General features: G+C 46.4%; 1 protein-coding gene across 1 annotated transcript in view; it reads left to right on the forward strand.

Moving 5' to 3' along the window:
* Nucleotides 1–8,012: 8,012 nt before the first annotated feature.
* Nucleotides 8,013–18,191, forward strand: part of TACC1 (transforming acidic coiled-coil containing protein 1) — a 95,777-nt gene continuing 85,598 nt past the window's right edge. Inside the window, exon 1 of the mRNA XM_073218969.1 lies at nucleotides 8,013–8,029. The gene's annotated coding sequence lies outside the window, so the exon portion shown is untranslated. The remainder of the gene's footprint in view (nucleotides 8,030–18,191) is intronic.

Genomic DNA, 18,191 nt, shown 5'->3' on the forward strand with positions numbered 1-18,191 from the left:
GCAGCTCTGCTCTGGGCCGCCTGCCTAGGCCTGATTAAAGCAGCCCCGCTTTCCCCAAAGATGCCTAGAGGGGATTGAAGTCCTTCTAGCAGCCTAATTGATCGCTTTTATTTCTCTCTTGCTGTTGACTTCCTGTTTACTGCTTATCCGAAGCCATTTGCAGCCACATGATGTTTTAAGATTCTCTTCATTCAGGCAGAGCCAAGAGACAGAACTGCAGGCTGCCTGAGTAAACAAAAGCGATGGCTCCAGAGAGCGCAGGCTGCAGAGCGTCTGATTCCCCCAATGCGGGGGTGGCCGCCAGCTTTGCCCTGCCATGTGATGATTGCCAGTTATGAAGCCTGCCTGGTAGAGGGGGAGGCTCCGGGAGAAACGACAACAATAAAAGGGAGATAAATGACTCCCAGGGACTGAAAGTCGTGCAGATCAGGAAAAAAAAAAAATCTTCTGTACTCCTTTTAGAGTTCATAGCCAGGAGGATAAACACCACTTAATTTGCAAATGATTGCCATTTGGAGATAATAAAACAGTAAATGTTGCTGGAAGACAAGTTTACATGGAAATTGCGAGATCCTGTGTCGGGAACATTTGTGGATTCCTCCTCAGCGTCTCCTGAAGTGCAATTCACAGCTAGACTCCCTGACATCTTTCCACCCAGGGCAGTGTGGTGGTATTTTTTTTTTTACACCGAGGTGGTGGCTCTTAAACCAGGGTGACAGGGTGATTTCACCCCTCCCTTCCAGGGGACATTTGGCATTGTCTGTAGCATTTTTGGGTGTCACACTATGTGTGTGCGGGCGGGGGATTGTGGGTACGGATAGCAGCTAGTGTGTAGAGGCCACAGATACTGTTAAAGCACCCTGTAATGCACAGATCAGAGCCTCCACAGCAAGAAATTTTCCAGCCCCAAATGTCACTAGTGTGGAGATGGAGAAACTGGTATCTGGAAGCAGAAAGGCGCAGAGATGCATTGGCTTTAATTCTAACTTTCTACTTGGGAAAAGATGGGGTAAAGGTAAGGGGTCCACCCTTTCTGGGAACACACAGAGCTAATGAGATCTGTGGAACTGGACTTATGGTCTTGGCGTGATCAGAATGTCTCCGGAAGGTGGGGGCACCTATCACTTCCTTCTGGTGGACCCGCTGGCTGAGATGGCCATGTGTGTGCAGCCACTGCCCTCTAGGGGAAGAAATGCATGTGGGGGCAGCTCACTGCCATGTCTGTTTCAAGGGTAGTGGGATAAGCTCTCGAGGCCTCCTCATTCTGGGCAAAGGGGAAAGAACCCCGATTTCGTGGTTGGGTGTCCTGGGTGCAAGTCCCAGTTCTATCACCTCGCACACTGACCCACCTCCTAACCTCTCCCAGCTCCCGGAGTGCTTTCTGCGCATCGCAGGCTGTGGCGTGGACGAGCAGGCGCTGCGTCAGGACTGGAACATCACATTAAGTGTGCATTGCTGTAGTGCCTCTAGAACGATAAGGTGTGTGATTATTAACAAGGAGTTATTGATGCCACACTCTGGTATGAGGGCCGAGAATATAAAGCAAACATGGCAAAGTGCATGGTGGGAGAAGAAAGAAAATAATCAACAAATAAGATATGATATAATTTCAGAGTGTCAGTTGCTCTGAAGAAAAGTGTCTAGCACAATGGGATAGAGAATTAGTTGGGGAGGGGAAAGGGCACCACTCCAGTTAATCAGAGGGTCAGGGAAGGCCTTCCTATGTCCCGGACACAGAACTAAATATCCTATGAACAGAGCCACCCCTGGGCCAAGGGAACGGGGGCCCCTGCTCAGCCCTGTGTGAGGATCATGAGCGCCCTCATTATTTAACACTGGACTCCAGGCAAATGCTTTTCCACCTCTGCTTCCGAAATGGAGAGATGGAGAGAGAAGCTCAGCATGGCAGAAGTGCTTAGGTAGGAGACGGGACAAAAGAATTTGTTAAACCCTTCTTTCTCAGAGAGCATCAGTGCAAAAGATTATTGCATGAAGAATTGTTTCCAGAGTTCTAAGCATCCTTCTTTTTTTGCTCTTCTTTGTGTTTTGGAGATGTTCATGGACTACAGCGGTATTTGCAACATTTGTACATGTTGTGTGAGCAACATTTTGCAATGTTAAATCATTCATATTTTTCTTAAATCTGTATATATGCTTGTCTAGATGTAAGATGTTTGAAGCACATCAATTCTTTACCTTGGCAACCACATGGACATTGAGCACTAATATTGAGAATTCTATTTTTAATAAGAATATTGAGTGTGATTTAGCTATATTCTCCAAAAGAGTTTTTCAGCTTTATTTAAATAATTCTAATTTACTATTTTATTTTCACTAATTATAGTATGTATTTGTTTACATAATTTGGATATTTGAGAAAAAGAATTTTTAAGAGCATCTTGAAAACCATTTTAAGGTTTTCTTTTTTATATTTGCTTTGGCTATGTTTTTGTTGATCATCAAGTTTTGGATGTTTTGAGAACAATATTTTTGAAATCTTTTATATCTCAGTAGAACATAAATTATTTGAAAATAATTATTGTAGTGATTTTGCTTCCATAAAAGCAAACAAATGGATTTTTGTGAAGTAAACATAGAAGTTATGAATAATGCATAACTCTATTTTTACCCGTTAGAATATCACCAACCAGCCAATAAAACAAACATGCACAACACTGATCAATTTCAATTGTCTCTGATACTTTGCAAATTTACAGACATCAAAACCGTAAGTTTACAGATATTTTTCAGTTTTGTCATTATGAAGTCATTTGTCATGGTAAGAGGATAGGACATACCTTATGTAACAGTCCTTATTGGGCAAGGGACTTCCCTTTGCACCCTTGTCCCGGGCCCCACTATGTTAGGGGTGGGCCTGGGTAGGAAGATGCTGCTGGTGGGGAAGGGAGGGAAGAGGCAGGGACATTCCAAAGCCCTGAAACAGCAAAAGCATCTGGCAGGCCGATGTACAGCATGGCTGCAGCCTGGACGATGGGCGTGGGGAGGTGGGTAGGGCCCTTGCAGCCTAGTAAGGAGTTTAGATCTTCCTGTGCTAGCAATGGGAAGCCACTGGGGGGTTTGAAGCTGAAGACCATTCTGGCTGCCATACAGAGGGTGGGAGTGGTGTCTAGGGGAACAAGAATAGAGGCAGGGGTCCAGATAGGCCGCTGCATTAGTTCAGAGGATCACAGTGACTTTGACTTGAGTTCTAGCAGTGGGAGTGGTGAAAAGTGGTCCGACTGGGACATATTTGAAGGCAACAATGCCAGGATCCACAGATGGATTGAGTGGTAGAGGTGGTGGAAGGAGAGAATGATTTCCAGGTCGGTGGTCTGTGCAACTGGTGTACAGTGCAGGGAAGCCTAGTGAGAGGAATGGGAAAGTGGAGAACTTGTGTCAGAAGAGAAGTTCTGGGGCAGAAGAGCTTGTATTACCAATAAAGGCCAGAGGGGAAACACCAAAGTAGGAGGATGTTACTATCGCACCTTCTTAATCCTACCAACAGCTTGCAGGTCTCCCTGGGGCTTAGCGTTCAGGTGCCCTCAGAGCTGTCCCATTGTGGGTGCCCAGCAACCATCCCGGGAAGGCTTTGACAGGATAACTGAGGTAATGCCTACTCACCTCCTTTCTTGCCCCCAGATTGGATGGCCTGAAGGTAACAAGGTGGGGCCCTACAGTATTTGAATTTTAAAAGAAGACTTCTTAAAGACAGAAGAGGAGTCAGTCTGTAAAGGTAAAACTGCTTGTGTGGCAGTCATCCAACTGGCCACCACACGCACTGCTGGCATCCTCATCCACCATCCCTGTGTCCGTACCCGCATGGGCCACATTCCCATCCACGTCCTTTGTTAGAACTAGCAAAGTTCGATGTCGTCATCTGTTCTGTGAACCCACAGCTCTGGGCGCTCAAAATAAAGTCACAGAGTATCAGAACAAGAAGGAACTCAGGGACAGCTGTCCTGACCCTATTGTCCTGAGAAGGGAAGCAGAATCTAAGCCTCTTTGTGAGGGTTGATGCTCCGATTACACAGCTGACTGGTAATAGTCGTGGGTCCTGAGCCCAGGCTTTGGGACTCCAGTCCAGTGTGCTTCCCAAAGGCAGAGTTTCTGCCTTGGAGATGAGATAGAGGGCCAGGACCTGACACCAAAATAGGTCTCAGATTTACGTCATTTTCTGCTCTATAGAACCTTATCGTGCCTCCCAAGGAGCTCCAAGCGCTTCCATCAATAAGTAACTTAGATCTCTACCGCCGTTCATTCAATTGACCAAAATTTATGAATGGGGAGCCCAGAGGTACTAAGGAGACAAAGGAGATAGGGCAGCCCTCAGGGTGGGGCCGGTGCACGCGCGTGTGTGCATGTGCGTGTGCATGTGCCTGCGTGTGTGCGGTGGTGGTGGAGTGGCAGGGGACTGACATTGACGGTTCCGATGCCGCGTGTTTGGTGCCATGTGGCAGTGTGCACGGGGTCGCCTGGATGACGGGCACTGACAGCAAAGGCAGGGTAGGTGGGCAATGCAGAGCAAGTGAGCCCTGGGCTGCACTGAGGGGCTCCCTGAAGTTAAACAGGAGGACAGGGAGGGACTGCCGGAGGCCGTTCAGGAAAAGGGAACAGCATTTGCAAAGGCGAAGAAAGCAAGATGTGGGGCATCTGAAGGATGACAAATACTCCATTATCACTGGAGCGTAGAGGGGAAAGGAGGGCAGGAGGGCTGGGGGGACAAGAGACAGGATGAAGTGGGCAGGCCAGGTACTGTCTTGTACCTTATGGGGGTGGTGAATCTAAAGTAGACATCAAATCGGCAGCAGGGACAGCTTCCCAGGCTGCGAACAGTTTCCTCCAGAGTCAGGAAATATTCAGGAGCGATCTGCCTCCCAGCCACCCCTTCCGGGTCGCTTCCACCAGCCACCCAGCCCCCAGGGCGGGAGTTTAAAACAGGCGAATCTGAAAAGGGAGGAGCAGGGATAGTATTACAAGTGTGGGGGTGGGTGGGAAGGCAGCCACAGAACAGCCTGGGTGCGGCCACCTGTCCTGTGTCTGCCTCACCCACTGACCCTCTGCCTGCCCTCAGCCTGAGGAGCGCGGGGAGTGCAGCCGAGACAAGCCCCGAGTTCCCCTCCCAGGGCCGGCGCAGGCCGCTCTGCGCAACTATAAGCCTATTAATCACAAACTATCCGGCACGTAGTAGGTGCTTAATGTAGCTTTGTGCTATGAATGAATGATGTGAATGCATCACAGGGAGTCTTTGCTTTGTTCCCCACCCTGGACTTTCTCTTATTTGCCAGACTCCAAATCTGAGGGGCTTGGATGGGAGAGAGAAGAGCCCCAGAGGGTCTTCCAAGCGCCACACCGGGAGCTGCAGACGACTTACTCCCTTTATCGTCATGACACGTCTGCTCTCAGCAATTAGTCCACAGTCTCTTACCCAAAAGCCAGTTATGCTTTGGGATTCATTTTTTTCCCCAGATTTTATAATATACCTTTTATTATATCAAACCCCCAGTGAGCTAGGGGAGCATCTTGTAATCAAACGCATAAATCCTTTTTGCAGCGAAATGCAAGATTATTCTAAGTAGGAAAACACATAACTTCAGGCCAGTTGGATCGGATCTTGCTGCCATGTGACTTACATACGCAAAGCCTCTGGTTTTCAAAAGGTGAGAGTTTAGAAATGTGGGTGAGAGATTGTGGACTGTGCAATCCTCATAGCTGAGGTTCAGAGACAGGAAGCAATGGGACCCAAGTCACTCTACGAAGGAAAGGAGTCTGGATTAGGACGCAACTTCATCTAAACCCAAAGTCCACGCCTGAGCTGTACTGCGTCAGTCTGGCTGCTTGTCCTGCCTGCCTGCCTCCCAAAGCAAAAAGGGATAAATAAAAGGCAGCCTTCTGCCCTGAAGAATACGAAGACCAAGTTTGGAGTCTTCTTTCCGGAACTGCAATGCCTCCATCTACTGGACATCCTCAAGAATGACATCTGACACCCACCAATCCAAGCTTGGCCTTCTGTGAAATACTGTCTGGCTTTAAAGACTGGATTTTCTTTTACCTTCAATTCTGTCTTTTGCTGCCCAGTGTGCGATGGTTATGCCTCTGTCTACATTAATGCCATCATAGCAAGTGGCTTCACAGGTGGAAAGAGATGACTATCCTAGTGAATCCTCCTCTCAGGATGAGAATTAGAAGTTCCATGAAATCATTCTGCCGGGCAGCGTCCCCACGACCCGGTGACAGGCTGGGCCTGGAGCTGCACACTGTTCTCCAAAGGTCCGTGGGATTAGACCTTTGCCCTCAATGGGAGGCCTGGTCAATCTTTTAAAGATATTCTTTTGCCTGTTGTTGCAAGATCAGCTAGCCTCTGTCTGCCTCTATCCAGAGTGTGTGTGATTCTTGGTATCCTTTGGGGACAAAAACCAAGTGATGGAGTTCTGTGTTTGTGAAAGTGTTATGTCTAAATATGTTAAAAAGTAAAATAGGCATCTAATTAAATGCTTTAATGTTGGGTTACACTGTTAATTATCTCCACACTAAACCAAACTTGAAATGGTAGAATCTCTAAATTTCATAGTATAAATGCATTCCAATTACTTTCAAGTTCAGGTACAAAACTCAAGCTAAAACAGAAAAAAATCACCCACATCAGTCTTACCTCACTGACTAGACAAAAATCATATGTAATCAGTACAATCAACTCAACAATCTAAAAATTGCTAGTCCCAGCCTATTAGGGATATGCAGTAACTTCTGTAAATGAAGGAGGCTTCTAAATCATTTGAAACTTTCTAACCTGATGAATAGGCAAATGAAATTTTTTTTCTTATGATCTTGCTTATGTTATCAATTTACTTATTACCCTTCTTTCAATAAATAGAACAGAGACATTCCCATTTCCTGTTTGTGAACAAATCCCCAATTAGCACTGTGAGAACTACCAGTTTTATTACAGGGGTCAACAAGTACCCTCAAGGTCCCCGGTTTGTGATGGCATTTGACAATTCACAAACATGCCACCCGGCAGGAATTACCAACAAGCGAAACTTAGGATGGCCTCTTCCCCCTATGCATCCCACCCACTGCCTCCAAGAATCAGAACCAGAATCCGCCAGCCGAGGATGCAGAGGTGGTAACTTGGAACAGGACCCAATTTGGGAAAGGTAATCAATTCCTGTGGTACCTTCACAGAAAGACCTGGAAGGAAGATAGGGCCTTGAAGACAGTCACTACCCCCTCCTTACCACACACCATGTATGTTGCACGCTGTGGGCAGAGTGTGAACATGGAGAAGGCTAACCTGCACAGGTCCCTGTGAACCCACAGTTTAAGAACATAGTCTCTGCAATCTCTTACCGGTTACTATTATTATTTTTCAATCAGAGGGAGGAGAAAAAAAACATTGTCAAGAAGGATATGGGCGTGTGTATTTCTTGGAATCCAGAGGCCCAGGAGGGAAAAAAAATCCATCAAAAATGTCCCCAGCACAAAAGTTGGCAAAACAAATAGCCCTCTTTTTTTAAACTGAACTTTGTAACAGGAGAAATTCTCTCACAAGGAGGGAGCGTTTCTGAGCCAAGTTTAGGCAGAGGCAAATTTTTCCAGCATGTCAGGAACGAAGCTGACGTTCCATTAAGAAAAAAAAAGTGCTGGAGGAAAGAGTAAGGGGGAGGAAAGAGTAAGGGGGGGAAAGGCCCCGGGATTCAGACGGAGCTTGAAACTCCAGACAGGGCTGCTCTGGAGAGTTCCACACTGAAGGGAGACCGCCTGGCTTTCTCCCTTGAGCTCCCAGCTCCAGTGGACATTTCCTGTTCAGCCTCTGGAAATTCAAGCCCCAAATTACAAAACATCCTTTTCCCTTTAACCAAGTGCTTGGTCGGGAGAGCGTACCCTCGCCTCGGCGGTGATCTCGGTGGCTGCCCTCCCCTTCCGTGGAACCCTCCCTGAGGAGCTGCTTGGCTTCCCGGGAGCGATGACGGACCCGCTGTAGCAGGTGGTGCAAACGGACAGAAGCGACCCTGGGACTCCAGCTGGAGAGGTAGGATCCGGAGGGCTGGACATTCTTGCGTTCTTGGACTCTAATTGAACAAAACGAGGCGTTTGCCCTTTAAGCCTTGGCTGAGGGCGTTTTCTTGCTGATGGGTGTGTGTGGTGCATGGGTGGACTCCAGGGGTCAGGCATTTCTTTCCCCTCTCGCTCTTCATATTTAACTGTAATTCTTGGGTGCTTGGAGGCACATGTTGTGTTTGAGTTCTGGTGTGGAAGGTATTAAAGGCAGAATCCCGAGAATTCCCTGATTTCTTGGTTTCCTTTGGGTTTTTTTCTGGAGTGCCTGGAATGTCAAGGGTCATTCATAAATACCTTCAGCTCTGAATAGATTCAGGGAGAAATGACTGCAGTAGAAGAGCTAGGAAAGGCATTTCACCAAGATGTGCTGGGGGCCAGTTGTCTCCCGGGACCTGGACCAGGCGTTCTGTCCCACAGTGCGCTCCCCTTCCCTCTCTCCCAGCCACCACTGTGGGGACACACACCTTGACTTGTTTCTCCAGCTGTGGGGATGTGGCACAGGGCCTCGAGGCCCTTGAGCACCAGGGCTGTGCACGTACAGGCAGAGCCCAGGTGCAATTCAAGACTTCGGTGTCTGGGGCCGAGCTAACTGGTCTACTCAGAAGGCTGCATGTGGCCCTTGGCTGAGTTAGGGACATGCTCCCAGCAGTCGGTCACTGACAGGCTAGCCTAGGTAAGACACATGCCGGCACTGGGTGGGCGCAGAACTCAGCATGCCTTCTGCACAAGGAGTGCTCCAAAATTTATGAAGCAGTCCTAAGTGAAGCATGTCAAATGCCTTTTTCTCTGAACGCCTGTGGTTTTCACTTATCTGTACCACACATTTTGCTCCTTAGCTGCATAAGGAAACTTAGCCACATAAGAGAACCTTGCTGTGTTCTCTGACAGGAGAAATAAATGAAGAGTGAATTGGACAAAACTAGTCATAAGCTGTTAGTTGGTGATCCTGAGACAGCAACGAACTCTTGCTGAGCTCTTACCTTGTGCCAGGCACCATTCTAAGGGTGACAGGTACTGTCATCATCACCCCCGTTTTAGAGATGAGGAAACCGAGGCTGGAGGCATGATGAGTCCAAGCTGCCCTCTTCATGAACACTACTTAAATGTCCTCAGCCCGAGTTTTCTCAACTATAAAATGGGATGGTATTAACTGCCCTTCACAGAGGTATTGTGAGAGGTAAATTACTTTTAAGAGATTATCTTATGCAAGTGGACAGTGCAAGCATGCTCCGAGTTCCTAGTCCCTATGGTACGAATATAAACGTGTGCAGGGTCTTGCAACTGAAAAACCTCGGGATTCTGTTGAACGTAGCAATAGTGTCGTGTTAGGATTTTTACCTTCCACAAGGGATGTTGGCACTCACTTGCCAGCCATTGCAGGACTGTCGCTGCCAGCTCACTGGGCTCTAAGCTTCCTAAGGGCACGGTTCGCATCGTACATGCATGAGTTTCTCTTAGAAAGTGTTTCACAAGCTGTGGTCAAAGGACATCCTTGCTCTTTGGAAGGAACGCAGGGTTCCCTTGGGGGGCGTTCAGCCAGGAGTCCCCTTTTCCCATTTTCACCAAAGCAGCTCCATCTTTACCTGGCTTATGTGTTGCGGTGCCCAGCTGAAAGAAAATTTTGGTATTGATTTTCAGAACTACCAACCTGGAGCAAACCATGTTGTGTCCACGCTAAATATGGCTGCTTATGTAGTGGAGGTGATTTATGAGAGAATTTCTGGCTTGCTGCTGTCTAGGCTCCTCCCCCCACCCCACCACCCATTGCCTCCTTCTTAATGATCACTTCCTGCCCTGGGGAGCCACTGGTGGTGTGTGCCTACCAGGCTCAGGAGGTGAGCTCTTCCATCTCAGGCGGGGCCCCAGAGAGCTTATATTCCAACCTGGCCTCTCTGAGTCTTTTCTGAACGTGCTCTCAGTTCTGTTCACACAGGTTTGGACCAAGTGATCAGTAATCATAAGAGCTATTATTGCACTTCCTTAATGATAACTTAATGATAAACAAGCTTACTTAGTGATTCAGGCACAGTGCTGAGCACATAGCACAAATTAGCTCACATAACCCCCGCAAAAACCCTATCAGACAATTTCGGCATGTTCCCCGCTCTGCTTATGATGAATCTGCAGGTGGAGATGTTAAATGACTTGCCCAAGGGCACCCAGCCAGTTAGTGCCCAAGGTAGGACTGGAGTCCCCTCCCCCAAGTCTGAGCCACACCACCTTGGATATTTTTGCAGTCCAATTTGACAGAGGTAAGAAGGATATTTTTTGAGTGTTTCTTTCATATTTTTGGCAAAGGATGCCCCTGAGACTAAGACTGGGAAGAACAGCAACAGGGTCAGGACAGAATGTTCCATGAAAGGATGCTGCTGTGACAAGATGGAGACAGGATTGCTGTCCAAGCTGTATCCCTAATCAACTTCACCCCTCCTCTGAGAGGTGCTGTGGTTTAGTGGGAAAGAGCCAGCCCTGTTGCCAGAGTCCCTGGGTTCAAATCCCAGCTCTGCTACCTATTAGCCAGGTCATCTTACTAGGCAAATTATCAAGATAATAATACCCCCTGTAGAGGGAGGATAGCAGCACCTTATCACAAAGATGTCAGTATGGTAGAATGACTTAGTCCCCGTGAAGCATTCAGAACTGTGTCTGGCACATAGTAAGTACACAGCAAATAACATGTAAAGAGGCTGCTGGATTAGCCTTGGGTAACCTAGCTGGGTGGCAGTCTGAAAATAAGGAGCAACTGGTGTTGAAACTATAATGGGCATCAACACGTTTAACTGTGAGCTAGAGAGGAAAGGGTGCTCCTGGGCCCCAGCCAGGAAGGGCCCAGGGTCCCTGAGAGGTAGTTTCTGTGTTCTCCCAGGGACTGAAGAAATCTTCTAAAACAAGTTGCTTAGGGTTGGCCTTGCCAATAGGATCCTTTGATTAAGTGAAGTATAATTTGTATCTTTGTAGTTGTGGAAGTTAGTCCCACCTCCGACTTGTTATTTCAAAAAATTTTTTTGCTTGTTTCTTTCAATGAGTAAATGCCATTGGAGGAGCCACTTGTATTTTTGGGAGGATGACTTTAGGATTTTAAACTGAGATAAAAAGTTTAAGAGCTAAATATAGCTGATTAAAAAAAAACAGTAAGGAGATCATGACTTACAAAGGAATTTTGTGGCTTTTTCCAAGAACAAATTTATGAGCACTGCCTAAACCTACATGGAACTTGAACTGGTTTCAAAAGTTGTATCAGTTTGCCAGTCTTTACTGGAAGTGAAGATAGGCAAGAAGTAAATGAATGACTGACATTTATTGCGTATTTACTATGAGCCTAGCATTGCACTCAGTGCTTTGTTTTCTCATTTGTTTGACCTTCATGCCTTCCTGTCAAGTGAGTACTATAGTTAGCCTCAGGTTGCAAATGAGGAATGCCAGGTTTAGAGGAGAAAGTAATATTCACAAAAACACACAGCCGGTAAGTGCTTGGATTGGGATTCTAACTCAGGGCTCTCTGGTTTGGGTGGGGTGCTTAAACCTTGCCCTGTGGTTCTAACAGATGTAATCCCTCTTGATTTAAGCCATTTCTACTTGAAGAGTGCTGTATTTGAAAGTGGATGGAGGGAGCAGTACCTTTATAACACGAGGTCTGGATGCAACACTGTTAGACATTTTGGACCGCAGGGGTCAGAGGATGCAAAGGACACCTGGCTGGAGCGCGGTGCAGGGGCATCTAGGCAGGCAAACCGTCCTGCAGACCCGGTGGGAGAAACCTTGCGAAGCTGGTTGCCTTTACCCTTCTTAGTGCACCCCAAAGCCCCCCTGGCCTTGGGGTCCCTCACCCCTTTTCTTCAGGGCCCTCAGTCCCTCTCTGATGAGACAGAGAAGGTCCCAGTGGTGGCCTCACACCCAGCCCGGCTCTGCACCCAATACCCTCAGTATCCTGTATCCGAAACTAATCCCCTTATTTATTGTCCATCACAATGCCCTTCGACCAGTGCTGGACTTCGGGAAACCACTGGAAAGTGATCAGTAAATGAGCAGATCTTCAGGTACAGCTCCAGGGGAGACAGTGTTTTGGAGCAGGGAGGCTCCCCAGTGCTGCAGAAGCACATTCCACATGTGCTCCCTGCTCCCTGGCTGGAAAGGCAAGCTCCTTCTGACGGCCAGGTTGCAAGCTCTTCATGTGTTACTTGATAAAGAAACCGCTCATCTGAGTTCTCAAAACATTCGTGGTACGAACTCAACTGCGACAGCCCTAGGCGGTGGTGAGACGTGGCTGATGTCATTCCTTAGTGCCCAGAGCCCCCCTCTGTCCTCTTCTCCTTCCTGGGGGCCCCTCTTCCGCTTCCTTCCCAGACTCCCCTTCCCCCTCCAGCAAGCCCGTTAGGCCCTTAATTCACTCAGCAACCTTAAAGAACACTTCTCCCAAGTGTGGGTGTGTTTACAACAAGAATCAAGTTGTTTTGCTGGAAACAAGATGATAATGGAATTTAGGAATCAGCAGTTTGGGGAGGATTTTAAAGGATTTTGGAATATAGGTCCTTTTCGGGCCTCCCCAACCCCCCACTACAAACCACACTCATGTGGAGCCCATTAGTGGTTATGGAGGGTCCACGTTAGTGATGGGGTGGGACTCGGGGAAGGGAGGAGGTCTGTGGTTTAGCCCAGGCCACCCAACACAAATGGGGCGGGGGGCTTCTGTAGCTCAGCACTTTCAGCCCTGGAGGGGTACTGAGGCTATTCTGCCCTGAGCTTCACCCTGTCTTTCCAAAGAGAGGTTCCAAAGAGACGGAGGCAGACAGGAGTAATTGAAAAAGCAGCCACGATGGGAACAAAACGTCCAAAGCGTGGGGGAGGCCCGTCTTCTTCACTGTTCGACACGGGACTCTCCTGGACCCTTGGAATGTTCCGAAGCTTGGCTGTCTGGCTAATGATTACCATCTGTGTGGCTGCTGGCAGCCAAGCCCTTGCTGGGCCTGCCAGTCGAGTGTCCAGGCCAGCCTGAGAGCCTGGCCAGCTGCTGCCAGCCGCCGAGGGCCCCCGAGTTTTCTTCAGGAAAAGCCGATGCCCGCTGAGTGCCGAGTCGGCCACTGGGTGAGTGGCTCACTTTTCTGTGGGGATCTGGTTTTCTGGCCTCTGGCTTTCTGGTTTTCCCAGCTTGCTTGTGATCCGTCCACCCCGTGAGTGAGCACAGCTGGCTCCTTTCCTCGCCGTGGCTCCGTACCCGGCGTGCACTGTGCATCCGTGCACAGATGCATCGTAGAAAAGAGAGACTGGCGTGTGCTTTAGTAAATAAACAGCTGTCAGGACTCTAGGCACATATCAGCCTCAGCCTGGGAAGGCATTCAGTCTGCTTCTAGAATCACGAGCATCAGAGTGAAAAGGATCTCAGAGACTTTCTAGTCTAAACTCTTCATTTTACAGAAGAGGAGAATGAGGCCCAGAGAGGCAGCAACCTCCCAAAGTCACAGAGCTAGGATCCACCGGCCCCTCTGCCTCACGGACCCACTCTGTTATGGGGATGGCATTGAGGAGGGGTTCAAACTTCGTGGGTGCTGGGTATTTCCATTTCCCCTGTAAATCCACCCTCCACGCCTCTCCACTCTCCCCTGTGTCCAGGAGCCTGACCTGAATCTGACTTCTAGGTAGCCCTGGGCAGTGGAGGCCACTGGCAGGAAATCAGATGGAGGGGAGTGACCGACCGGACGGCCACTACTCCTGCCGGACCGTCCTCCCCACACGCTGCGCCTGTCCCTGACCCTGTAGGCCTAGGGTAGCGGCAGGTCTCCACCGTGCAACCCCGGGGAACTGCACTGTCTCCAGCTCTCCCACACCCCACTCAGACCTTTGGAAAGGGTCCCTTTACTAAACCTTCAAACTGGAGAGTATTACCAGCCATGGTCCTGACTGGTATGTGTGGGTGGCTTTTTATTAGAGAAAGAAAAATCTGTATGAAAGGAAGATGACATTTAGGAGGAGGGTGTATCAGTTTCCTGTGGCTGCCGTAACAAATGGTCACTCGCTTGGCTGCAAACCACAGAAATGGATTCGTTCACAGTTCTGGAGGCCGGACATCCGAAATCAGTATCACTGGGCAAAAGTCAGGGTGTGAGCAGGGTCGTGCTCTCTCCAAAGGCTTAGGAGAGAATCTGTTCCTTGCTCTTTTCCATGCTGGTGGCTGCCACCACTCCTTAGCTTGTGGCCACCTCACTTCAGTATCTGCCTCTGGAGTCACCTGGCCCTCACCTCTTCTCTGTGTGAACTCTCCCTTTGTCTCATTTAGGGGCCACCCAGATATCCAGGATAATCTGCCATTTCAAAATCCTTAATTTAATTACATGTGCAAATAAGATAACATATTTGCAAATAAAAAACATTTTTTCTGAATAAAGTAACAAAGGTAGGTTCCAGGGTTTAGGACCTGATATCCTTGGGGGTCATTATTCAGCCTATTCTGAAGACTGACAGAGACACAGGAGAATTACTGCAGAATATTTTTTTTTTTTGGTATCATTAATCTACAAGTACATGAAGAACATTATGTTTACTAGGCTCCCCCCTTCACCAAGTCCCCCCCACATACCCACATACCCCTTCACAGTCACTATCCATCTGTGTAGTAAGATTCCTGCAGAATATTTTTAAAGGCTTTATTTCTTTAGAGCAGCTTTAGGTTGCAACAAAATTGAGAGGAACATGCAAAGACCTCCCATATACCCTCTTCCCCCCAACATGCACAGCCTCCCCCATTATCAGCATCACTCACCAGAGTGGTCCAATTTTTACCAAGGATGCACCTACACTGACACATCATTATCACATGAAGCCCATAACCTTAGAGTTACTCCTGGTGTTGTACACAAAGTGGCTTAGGACAAATGCATAATGACCCTTATCCATCATTATTTCCTAGGGAGTGTTTTCACTGCCCTAAAAATCCTCTGTGCTCTGCCTGTCCATCTCTCCCTGTACTCCCCCTGCCCTGTACTGTCTCCCTACTTTTGCCTTTTCCAAGTGTCATACAGTTGGCATCATACAGTGTATAGCCTTTCAGCTTGGCCTCTGTCACTTAGCACTATGCACTTGAAGTTCTTCCATGTCTTTACATGGCTTGATCACTCATTCCTTTTCAGCCCTGAATAGTATTTCATTGTCTGGATATACCACAATTTATTCATCCATTTACCTACTGAAGGACATCTGGGTTGCTTCCAAGTTTTAGTGATGAATAAAGGTGCTATAAACATCCATGTGCAGGCTTTTGCGTGACATCAGTCTTCAGTTCCTTTGCATAAATACCAGGGAATGCAATTGCTAGATCATATAGTAAGAGTATGTTTAGTTTTATAAGAAATTGCTGAGCTGCCCCCCAAAGTGACTGGGCCATTGAGCATTCCCACCAGCAATGAATGAGAGATTCTTCTGCTACTACACATCCTCACCAGAATTTGGTGTTTGTCACAGTTCCAGATTTGGGCCATTCTAAAAAGTATGTGGTGGTATTTTTCACTATTTTAATTTGTACTTCTCTGACAATGTGTGATATTGAGCATCTTTTCAAATGCTTGTTTGGCATTTGTGCAGCATCTTTGGTGAGTTGTCTGTTAGGGTCTTTGGCTCATTTTTAAGTCAGGTTGTTTATTTCTTTATTGTTGAGTTTTAAGGCAGAAAATTTTAATTTTAATGAGTCCATATTATTGATTCTTTCTTTCATGGATCATGCCTTTGGTGTTATATCTAAAAAGCCATTGCCACACCCAAGGTCATCTAGATTTTCTTTTATATTACTTTCTAGGAGTTTTATGGATTTGATTTTACATTTAGATCTGTGATCCATTTTAAATTCGTTTTATGAAGGGTGTAAGGTCTGTGTCTAGCATGTGGGTGTCCAGTTGTTCCCTCACCACTTGTCTTTGCTCCATTGTATTGCCTTGCTCATTAGATTATGTTTATGTGGGTCTATTTCTAGGCTCTCGAATTCCACTGATCTATTTGTCTAATGTTTCGCCAATACCACACTGTCTTGATTACCATAGCTTTATAGCAATTGAAGTTGGATAGTGTCATTCCTACAGCTTTGCCTTCTCCATCCATACTGAGTTGGCCATTCTGGGTCTTTTTCCTCTCCATATCTACTTTAGAACAAGTTTTTGAATATATATGAAATAACTTGCTGGGATTTTGGTTGGGATTGCACTGAGCATGTAGATCAAGTTGGAAAGAACTGACATCTTGACAATATTGAGTCTTCCTATCCATGAACATGGAATCTCTCTCCACTTACTCAGTTATTTGATTTCATTACCCTAGTTTTCTAGTTCTCTTTGTATAGATCTTCTGTCTATTTCGTTAGATTATACCTTTTTGTGGGGCTGATAATGGAAGTGGTATTGTGTTTTTAATTTCAAGTTCCTCTTGTTGATTGCTGGTACATAGGGAAGGCTCATGTTTTCTGTTGTGGAAGGTTATTAACTATTGATTCAATTGCTTTAATAGATGTAGACCTATTTAGATCATATAGCTTTTCCTGTATGAGATGGAAGATTGTGTCTTTTAAGGAAATGGTTCATTTCATCTAGGTTACCAAGTTTGGGGGCATAGAATTATTCATAGCCTTTATTATCCTTTTAATTTTCATGGGCTCTGTAGTGATGTATGCTTTTTCACTTCTGATATTGGTAATTTGTGTCTTCTTTCTTTCTTCTTAGCCTAGCTGGAGTCTTTGACCTTATTGATCTTTGCAAAGACCCAGATTTTGGTTTCATTGATTCTCTATTGATTTCCTCATTGATTTTCAGTTTCATTGATTTCTGCTCTAATTGTTATTATTTTTTTCCTTCTAATTATTTTGGATTAAACTTGCTTTTTTTTTTCTGGTTTCCTAAAGTGGAAATTTAGACTGTTGATTTTAGATCTATCTTCTCTCCTAACATATATATTCAGTCATACAGATTCCTCTCAAGTACTACTTCGCTGCATTCCACAAACATTGATATTGTGTTTTCATTTTTATGTAGTTTAAAGTATTTTAAATTTGTCTTGAGATTTCCTGTTTGACCCACATTTTATTTAGAAGTGTGTTGTTTAATCTCCACATATTTGGGAATTTTCCAGCTATTTCTGTTGTTGATTTTTAGTTTAATTTGATGTGGTCTGAGACATTGTATGATTTCTATTTTTTTAAATTGTTAAGGTGTATTTTATGGTCCAGAATGTGGTCTATCTTGATGAATGCTCCATGGAGCCTGGGAAGATATATTTTTTGCAGTTGTTGGGTGAAGTATCTATAGACATCAATTATATCAGTTGATTGAAGCTGTCGTTGAGTTTTTTTCTTGATAGCCAGATGACAATGTACAGGATAAAAGGAACTGCAGTAAATAGGCCTTTAGTAATGTGATGGTGAGGTGTGTGGAGAGAGGAAGCCTTCAATAGCCCTATGATTAAGTCAGTCCTTTAGTGAGTCTATACCTCTGGACTATGAACTGCACAAATGTTCTCCCTCCATATGTGGGATAGGATGGCTACAGTGGGCTGTAGTTGAATATTTCCATTCTCCAGGTCAGTTAGGCTCTGGTTAACTAGTTTCCCCTGAGGCCTTGTTAAGATGGATGGAATACTCCTGTGTGTTTCAAAATGGTTTCTTTCCCAGTTCCCCAGCTGGATGCCCAAGAGATTTTTCTCTGTTATTTACTGTGGGAATCTGGTGGAATTCCTTGAAGTGAATTTTGCAATTCCCCCCATGACTGGATCCCTGGAGTTTTTAACTCTCAGAATGTCTGCCCTGTGCCTCCAGCGATTTATTAATTGCAGTTTACCTGAGGGTTCAGCTCCAGGCAAGTTCACTATGGATTCAATGAAACCAAGAAATGACAATGGAACATTCTTGGGGTAAAAGGGTTTATACCTGGCTTTATTCTCATGATGGTAGGTTGAGCACTAGAATCACACACCTGTATCCAGCAGTCTGCAGGTCTATAATCCACCTCCGTCTCTGTCTCCACCCAGAGCACTGGGCAGAGTTCTTTATACAGTGAGTCAGTCAGTAGTAGCTCATTGCCTGTGGGTGTGGAAGCAGTAGCCTAGCAGGAGGCCAGTTACATCATCAAGTAGCTTAGGGTCAGGTGAGGATCCTGGCCATGGAA

This window comes from Manis javanica, chromosome 12, assembly GCF_040802235.1.
Source record: "Manis javanica isolate MJ-LG chromosome 12, MJ_LKY, whole genome shotgun sequence".
NCBI classification, from domain to species: domain Eukaryota; kingdom Metazoa; phylum Chordata; class Mammalia; order Pholidota; family Manidae; genus Manis; species Manis javanica.